The sequence below is a fragment of the Arachis ipaensis genome, chromosome B03, assembly GCF_000816755.2.
Source record: "Arachis ipaensis cultivar K30076 chromosome B03, Araip1.1, whole genome shotgun sequence".
Classification (NCBI taxonomy): Eukaryota; Viridiplantae; Streptophyta; class Magnoliopsida; order Fabales; family Fabaceae; genus Arachis; species Arachis ipaensis.
Window position 1 is genome coordinate 40,624,897 of NC_029787.2, and position 8,562 is coordinate 40,633,458.

Consider the following 8,562-nt stretch of genomic DNA (forward strand, 5'->3'; position numbering starts at 1 on the left):
AGTACTATATTTGAGTAAAATAAGATAAAAGTACTTTTTTATTCATTTATTATGTGAAAATTTATTTTTTTTAAAAAAAACTTTTAAAGAAAATGTAAATTGTAGCTTCTCAAAAAATATATTTTTTATTTTTTTAGTGCTTTTACTTTTATTATTAAAAATTTGCTAAATACACTAAAAAATAAAAAAGATCTTTTTTCATTGAAAAAAATCTTTTTTATCGATTTAACGGCGCTCAAAGAAACACTTAATCTTTAGACTAAGTGTATATTGTAAACTATGTAAAATTAGCGAATAATTGTCAATAAATTAAATTTTAACGAAATAAATTGGAAAAGTAAATTTTATATAAAAATAAGATAGAGCAAATTAAAATAAGAATTTTGACACTAATTTAAAATAATTTGGCCCAAAATTGGGCCGAACGGACCAAAATGAGTGAACCGGACCCAAGGCCCAACCCAACTCAGCCCAATTAAGCAAAATAGCACCCTATTCCCTTGGGATTTGGATCCTCTAAATTTTAAATTTCACTTTAAGAGTAAAGTTTGATCTCTCACCCTTGAATGGTTTCTCACTCATATTTTCTCTTGGTCCCACCTATAAAATAAATGGTGAGAGATCAAATTTTACTCTCTAAAGTAAAATTTAAAATTTAGAGGATCCAAATTTCCTCCCTTGTGACATTCATTTTCACGCTGAAACTCAGCATGAAGGGGGAAGGAACTTTCTCACAAACATAAACCTAGGTTGATCTTTAAACAAAGATAACTTTTGATCCGGAGCTTCGATTGACGAATCGTTTGTGACTACGCGTTCACCGCGACGAGGTCTACGAAACCCATAGAACAATTTGGTATGTAACTCACTATTTCCTTCTCAGCCAGCTTCTCCCAATTTCAAAAATTCATGAACAATTATGTTGAAAATTGTTCAATTTTAGTGTTCTAGGTTCGATTTAGCTTGTGGAGCTTATTGAATTTGAGTTGCTACGCGTGTGGGTACGGTAAGGATCACTCAAACCCTAATCCAATTTTGATTTCATTATGTAAAATCTGAATTTGGAATATATATGTGAATTAGGTGTGAATTAAGTTTGTATATAAGCATTGGAATTGAAAAGTGAGCATTTGGAAGCTTGGTGGTGGTTGAGGCTAAGCTTGTGGCTGATTTCTCTAAGCTTGAGGGGCTGTGTTGTGACCTTGGGGGCTGTCTTGGACTAAATAAAGTGATCGGCCAATGTATGGTTTAGGTTTCGTGCGTTTAATATGTAAGGTTGTGTGAAAATTTAGGCTAGAGAACTATAGGATAAGTTGAAATGGTTTTAAGCATTAAATGGTTAGTTTTGTGATGTTAATGGTAACTTGATGATTAGGTTTGTGTTGGAATTAATGGTCATAAGATGAATGGAATTAATGAGAATGTGTCATTGGAATTAATAATGGTGAATTGATGATGTTGTTTGTATATGTCAATGAGATTTTATGGCTATGACTTGTTGATTGGTTATTAATGAATTGAAGAAGTAAATTAATGAAGTTTTAAAAGTTGTAGCTTGTGGTTGGAATGGTAAATATTAGAATTAATGTATGGATTTTATAGAATGGTGTGTACTAGTGTGCTAGTAGTTGGTGTTAGTAAAAAGGGACTTGATATGTTGTAAATTTGTAGGTTTTAGAGTAGGATTATGATATAATTAAAGTAGATATGGTGATGAATGAGAGGAATGGTGGATTAGTATAAGTTGGAAACCTAGAAGACTAAATTTGGTTAGTGAAATTGAGAAGTCTTGCTGCAGAAATTCCTAATCTGTTTGGACAGCAATTTAAAACGAAAACTAGGAATAATCTGGACATGATTATCAAACAAATCTATTTTTCTAACAACTTTTTATAAGTCAAGATTATTACAAAAAAATTTCAGGGAATTTGGCCAAGTGGTTTAGAAGATATGATTTTTTGAAATTTAGTGGTTGCTGCAGATTTTTCTGGTTTTCTGGTTCTGCAGTACCAACTTCTAGACGCTATAACTTTGGATTTAAATAGAATTTTGAGTTGCTTCTAAAAGAAATTTAAAGATTTATCAGTCTATTTTAAGGGAGAATAAGTTTCAAGTCCATACCTATTTTTTAGACTTAGATAAGTCATTTGGAAGATGGGTTGTTTGCTGGAAATTTTGAACTGATTCATAAAAACAGGGTGCCTCTTCCATTGATAATTAATTACTCAAATGAAGTGATATGAACCTGAAACTTGTGGGTTTTTAAATTTGGGAATGTTGACTGTAATCCCACCAAAATTTAGAGGCAACATATTAGAATTAGAATTATTGTGGAATTTATAAAAATACTGCTGCTGTCTGTTTTTCTAGAATTTTGTAAATGCAATAGCAGAATTCTAAATCTTGTAAAAAATTCAATTCTAATCCAAGTTCAGCAAAACCTAACTTAAATTGAAGATTATGATCTCTAGAGTTACCTTATCAAGAAAAATAGGTCGTTGATTTTGATGAACGGATTTTTGGCGGTTCAACACTCTCCAATTTTTCTACTTGTTGCACAACACACTCCACGGTTGCTCCCCCACAATCATCCTTGAACCCAATTATTATGGGGCATGAATCCCATGAGTCTATCTTTTGACGGATGGTTGCTTGAAGCTGGTCCATTGTTTCCTTGAGGCGATCTTGTTCCAACTTGCAAACATAGGTAAGACCATCTTGCTCTTGGATTGACGGACATGAATATTCTTCCATAGAGGGTTGTGGTGGAAAGTAAAATTCATCTTGTGAGTGAAAATTTGCATACATTGGAGGTGGTTCATCTTGGTAATAGTATGGAGGAAGTGGTTCTTATAGGTGTTGATGTTGGAATGGTGGTGGCTCTATATGTGGTTCATATGGCTCATATGATTGTTGGTATTGTGGGTAAGGATTGGGGTCATATGAAGGTGTTTGGTAAAAAGGGGCTTGTGAGTATGGTTGAGAGCTATGTTGAGGATGGGGTTCATAAGTATATGGTGGAGCTTGTTGGTAACTACAAGGAAGTCATCATAGCTATTGGATTGATATGCATTAGGAGTGGAATTATACCTATAAGCTAAGAGACCGAAGGAGGTTGTTGCCAAAAAGGTTGTCCATAGGCTTGAGGCTCCTCCCAACCTTGATTGTTCCATCCTTGATGATTATCCTCATTATAATCTCCATTTTTTACAACATAATGTGAACTAAACTCATAGCCCAAGTGAGAATTCATGATAGCAAAAGCAAATAAAAATAAAATCAAATAAGAAGCAAAGAAAACTAAATCCTAAAACTAGCAAGAACTAACAAAGGCAAATATATTCACAATATTCACATATGTACAATAACCAATAACAAGCGCACATTTGCAACTCCCCGGCAACGGCGCCATTTTGATGAACGGATTTTCGGCAGTTTAGAATTTCACAAATGAAATCTCGTTGCTAGTATAGTTTCTAAACCAATAAAGAATCCTCTCATACAAAAATTTGGTTGTCACAAGTAACAATCCCCTAAAAATAATAACTGAAGTATTCAAACCTCGGGTCGTCTCTCAAAGGAATTGCAGGGAAGTGTTCTTGTTATTAGTTATGAGATGTATATTTTAGGGTTTTGAATAAGAGAACAAGAAAAATAAATTACAAGAATTAAACTAATAGCTAATAAAGCTCTTGGCAAGGAATGAGAATGAGAAGTCCCACTACAAAAAAAAGAGTTTAAAATGACATTTATAATATGACGATTTTAAAAACCTGCCATAATATTTGGATATTGTGGTGTTTTTTGTTGCTGCCGTTAAGTGATTTGTTCTTGGTGGCATTTTGGGTCATTACAGCGGTTCCAACCCGCCGTATCTCCCATATATATAAAAGCCCAATTCCAACCCTAATTTTAGAAACACTGGGTCATTGCTGAAGACGCCTGCGTACACTACTGCTTCCATTGTGTGGCGATCTCCGATCCTATGCGTTCCTTGACGATCTCCTCCGGCGGGATCTCCTCCTCCTCCGACGATCTCCTCCGGTGAGGTCTCCTCTAGCTTTTTGCTGTCCTTCTCTGCCAAAATCCTTAGTGCCTCTCTTTCGTTCTCCCTTTCCTTCCATTGATGGTACTTCTTTCTCTCTCTCTCTCTCTCTCTCTCTCTCTCTCTATATCTCTTTTTCTTTTTGGATTCACTTCTCACTCAAAAATTTGTTGTAACTGTTAAAATGTGATGTGAATTTCGATAAGGACAGTGTCTGATGATGGAAACCTAGCGCAGGGGAATAGCTTCATAGATGTGAGTGCTATTTCTTCTTTTTCCAGCTTTGTTTTGTAAATTATAGCTTAAATTATAGCTTAAATCTTTATAGAACTAATTAACTTGAGTTGATAATAATAATTACTGGTCTCTATGTTGTTGAACCATTATAAATTTGGTTTACCCTTATGACAATGTAACATCAGCATTCTAGTGTTTACACTGGTGGTTAATCAGAGGTATGATTTGGAAACTGTTACATTATCCTGCATCTATAGCTTTATAATTATATTCCTGATTAATTTTATTTTACTATGTTAATCTTGCACATATTGGATGTTGTTTCCAACTTCCAATAGATACTTCTTCTTGTTGCAATTGCACCGAAAATGAATTATCAATATGCAGAAGGAGTGTATCTTTTTTTGCACATCATGAAAATTAGTAGAAGCAGCTACTTTTATTTTTAAATTAACTTTGTTATTCAAATTATTCTACTGTGCCATGCTTATTCTCAATCTTGTTTATTTTTTCTTATATTTGCAGCATAAAGATTTTTGTTGCAGTGACTGTGGTGGTACTCCTGAAAAAAATTGGTAGTAAGCGACATTGATAAACTCTCAATATCGAAAGTTCCTCCTAAATCCACAAGGTATGGTTATTATTTTAATTACAGATATAGTACATATTGCTGGTACTATGATTTAGTACTAATGCAGTTATTGGTTCTGTTCTCCCTTGTTCTAGCTGACTGGATTTGTTATTAATCAGAGCCTAGCTGCCTTAATTGAATTTGTGTTCTTGTGGTTTAAAGGGGGCCTACTGGTGTTGTAGTCTTGCTATTTGGTATCCATATAAAAGAAATGAGAAAAATTAAAATAAATAGCATTGCCTATACAATAAACGAGGCCAATTCTAATAAAAAAATATATTTTTGATGAACTAGCAAGTAAAATAGATGTATTTAGTATAGCACAAAGAAGCATTATATCTATCCCCTTAATTATTCCATAACCAACCGATTTGATTATATATGGCTTGTAAACAGAAACAAATATTAATAATAAAATATTATACTTGACAAAATTGAGAGAATCCATTTTCTTTTTGTTTTATGTATCCTGTTACTGCTGTGATAGTTTATATTGAGTTAACGCCACTTTGGTTTTTATGTATATATGCATGAATTACTTTGTTCATTTATGTTTTTAATTATTCAAAATAACAAAATAGTTTTTCTTTCATTGAACAGAAAATATTGTATCCTTGTCTCTTTTTTTAATCAGTAAAAATGGGCATCCAATTTTGTAAATAAAAAAAAAAGAAGATAAAGTTAAATTCTTATTGATAAGTCCTGGAGAAACATAATTTAATTAACAATGTTACAGACTTACAGTACCTAGCTTCCTCCACCCCTTAAAAAATTACACAAAAAAAGGAAAACAGAGGGAAAGAAGGGACAGAAAAATCACTAAATTAGAACAAGATCTGTGTTTCTAGTCTAAGGAGGTAAGCATCATTATCTTTTAAGAAAAGAGTGAATAAGAATAACCATTCCATCATATTCACAAGGTGAAGTTGGCCGTGTGATATTTTTCCTTCTCATGTTCTTTTTTTTTTTCTGGTTGTATATACACCACTTTATGGCACCTCTCTAAAGGGAAGCACTTGATTTTGTATTTATTTATTTAATTTCTTGGTTACATACTTACATTAGACTGTGTTTAGCATTTTTAGTGATTTAACTTTTGTACTTGGTCCTTTAAAGGTCATGTAAAATCGCCAACCCAAGACTACTAGCATTTGGACACATGCTGTTTCTCATGAGTATAAACAAACAAGACTTTTCTTCAAATGGGGTGTGAGCTTTCCATACCAAGTTTAATTGAAAGTCAGAAAGCAAAATAGAGGAACAAGGTTAGATTAAAAAGCTTACATGCTTTTCATTGTTGTCAATTCAAACTGCAAGTTCTAGTTCAGGTTAGTGAGTTTGGTTGTTATACTATTACTACTGCCATGTGTTAAGACCTGAGAGCAAGAGAAAAAAAAAAGCTAAGGGAAAATACCAAGAAGCTCAGCTTCCTTTTCTAGCTGCAAATTCTTGGTGGTTTCCATTGCTTTACTTCTTCCTTTTGCAGCTTCCTTTCTTTAACGCGCTTTAATATATATATATATATATTCTTGAGTTGCTTATAGTGGTTTGTATTACTTTATCTTGTGGCCACTGTCCACAAGGCATAGATTCTCTGTGTGCGGTTTAGGAGAATGGATGATTGTGCTTTGTTCTGCTTAATCAGACCTGCAAGTAGTTTTTCCATTTCTATTGTAGGCTGCACACTGTTATGAGTTTATACATTTCTTATTATTTTGAGTTGAAAATTTTGGTGTATATATATATATATATATATATATATATCATTCTAGTTGACCACAGGCATGCTGATTATTTGAAATTTTGAATGTTTAATTTTGATAATTTTAATAAATTTGTTGGTGATAATTTTTCATGTGAAACAGGTTTTAGATCTTCTTCAACTCTTGCTGCTAGCTACTTTACTTTAAAAGCTTCAAGTTTTAATATTTGTTGGGAAAGAAAAAAGAAGGGAAATTATTATTTGAAAGAGGTAATTATAATTTTCTTATATTTTCTTTTAAATACTATTTAAGTAAGTTTTTAATATCTAATTTGCATATAAAAGAATAAATTTCTTGCCTTTAGAATATATATAGATTTTTAATGAATAGATTTTTTAAAATCCCTATTTGTAGTCCCTCTTAACACAAAGTATTCAAAACTGTCTTTCTTAATTAGTCTGTATCACATAAAGTGCTTATATAGAATAAGCGACAAAGCCATGACCGAAATCCTCAAGTTATTAAAAGATGCTTTTGGAAATGCAAAGATTTCAAATACATTCTATGAGGCCAAGAAAACCATAAATAAACTAGGGCTTAATTATACCAAGATACCTGCTTGCCCTAATGATTGCATGTTATATTGGGGGGAGGATGAAGATTTGCAAGAATGCAAAAGATGCAAGACATCTAAATGGAGCGATGCTAAAAAGAAGAAACCAGCAAAGATCTTACGATACTTTCCACTAAAACCGAGACTTCAACGATTATTCATGTGTTCTAAGATTGCTCAATCAATGCAATAGCATGCTTCGGCAGAAAAGAAAGATTCAAAGATGAGGCATCCGTGAGATTCTGAAGCTTGGAAAATATTCGATTTACTTCATGATAGGTTTGCCGAAGATCCTCGAAATGTACGTCTTGGTCTTGCAGCCGATGGATTCAACCCCTTTGGAGCTATGCGTACAAACTATAGCGTTTGGCCAGTGGTGCTTATTCCATACAATCGGCCTCCATGGGAGTGCATGAAGCCAACATCACTTATCTTGTCAATGATTATTCCTGGAGAGAAAATGCCGGGGAAAAATATAGATGTATACTTACAACCTCTTATTAAAGAGTTAAAAGAGTTGTGGCATGATGGTGTTCAAATATTAGATAGGTTCAAAAATGAAATGTTTACATTGCGAGCAGCCTTTAGTTAATAGTTTGCTGCCTGCTCGTCTTTTATTTTATATAGAGTTGGTAATAAAAAGCCTTTAGTTATAGTTTGCTGCCTGCTCGTCTTTTATTTTATATAGAGTTGGTAATGAACCAGTGATATGTTGAACGCATGTTATATGTTGAATGCATGTTTGACTCTATTTAATTGTGTCCAAATTTATTTTGCAGAATCTTTGTAAGAGTGATGAGCGGATATTCTATACGTTTTTTGGGGTTAATTTCATATAGTTTTTAGTATGTTTTAGTTAGTTTTTAGTTTATTTTCATTAGTTTTTAGGAAAAATTCATATTTCTGGACTTTACTATGAGTTGTGTGTTTTTCTGTAATTTCAGGTATTTTTCTAGCTGAAATTGAGGGAGCTGAGCAAAAATCTGATTCAGGCTGAAAAAGGACTGCTGATGCTGTTGGATTCTGACCTCCCTGCACTCAAAGTGGATTTTCTGGAGCTACAGAAATCGAAATGGTGCGCTTCCAATTGCATTGGAAAGTAGACATCCAGGGCTTTCCAGCAATATATAATAGTCCATACTTTGCTTAAGGATAGATGACGTAAACTGGCGTTCAACGCCAGTTCTCTGCCCAATTCTGGCGTCCAGCGCCAGAAAAGGATTAAAAGTTGGAGTTCAACGCCAGAAATGGATCCAAACCTGGCGTTGAACACCCAAAATGGCCTTATACACGTGAATTGCTTAAGTCTCAGCCCCAGCACACACCAAGTGGG

The 8,562-nt window shown here is 33.4% G+C and overlaps 2 protein-coding genes across 4 annotated transcripts in view; one reads left to right on the forward strand and one right to left on the reverse strand.

Moving 5' to 3' along the window:
- Positions 1 to 8,068, reverse strand: part of LOC107630376 (WD-40 repeat-containing protein MSI4) — a 17,699-nt gene extending 9,631 nt beyond the window's left edge. Inside the window, exon 1 of the mRNA XM_016333480.2 lies at positions 8,044 to 8,068. The gene's annotated coding sequence lies outside the window, so the exon portion shown is untranslated. The remainder of the gene's footprint in view (positions 1 to 8,043) is intronic.
- The window catches only part of LOC107630378, a 13,222-nt gene continuing 8,433 nt past the window's right edge, over positions 3,774 to 8,562 (forward strand). For 2 of the 3 annotated variants that reach the window (XM_021118799.1, XM_021118801.1), the window contains exons 1-5: positions 3,774 to 4,129; positions 4,257 to 4,300; positions 4,808 to 4,913; positions 6,030 to 6,178; positions 6,779 to 6,885. The gene's annotated coding sequence lies outside the window, so the exon portion shown is untranslated. Of the gene's footprint in view, positions 4,130 to 4,251; positions 4,301 to 4,807; positions 4,914 to 6,029; positions 6,179 to 6,778; positions 6,886 to 8,562 lie in introns of all 3 variants that reach the window. The other variant, XM_021118800.1, reaches the window with a different exon arrangement.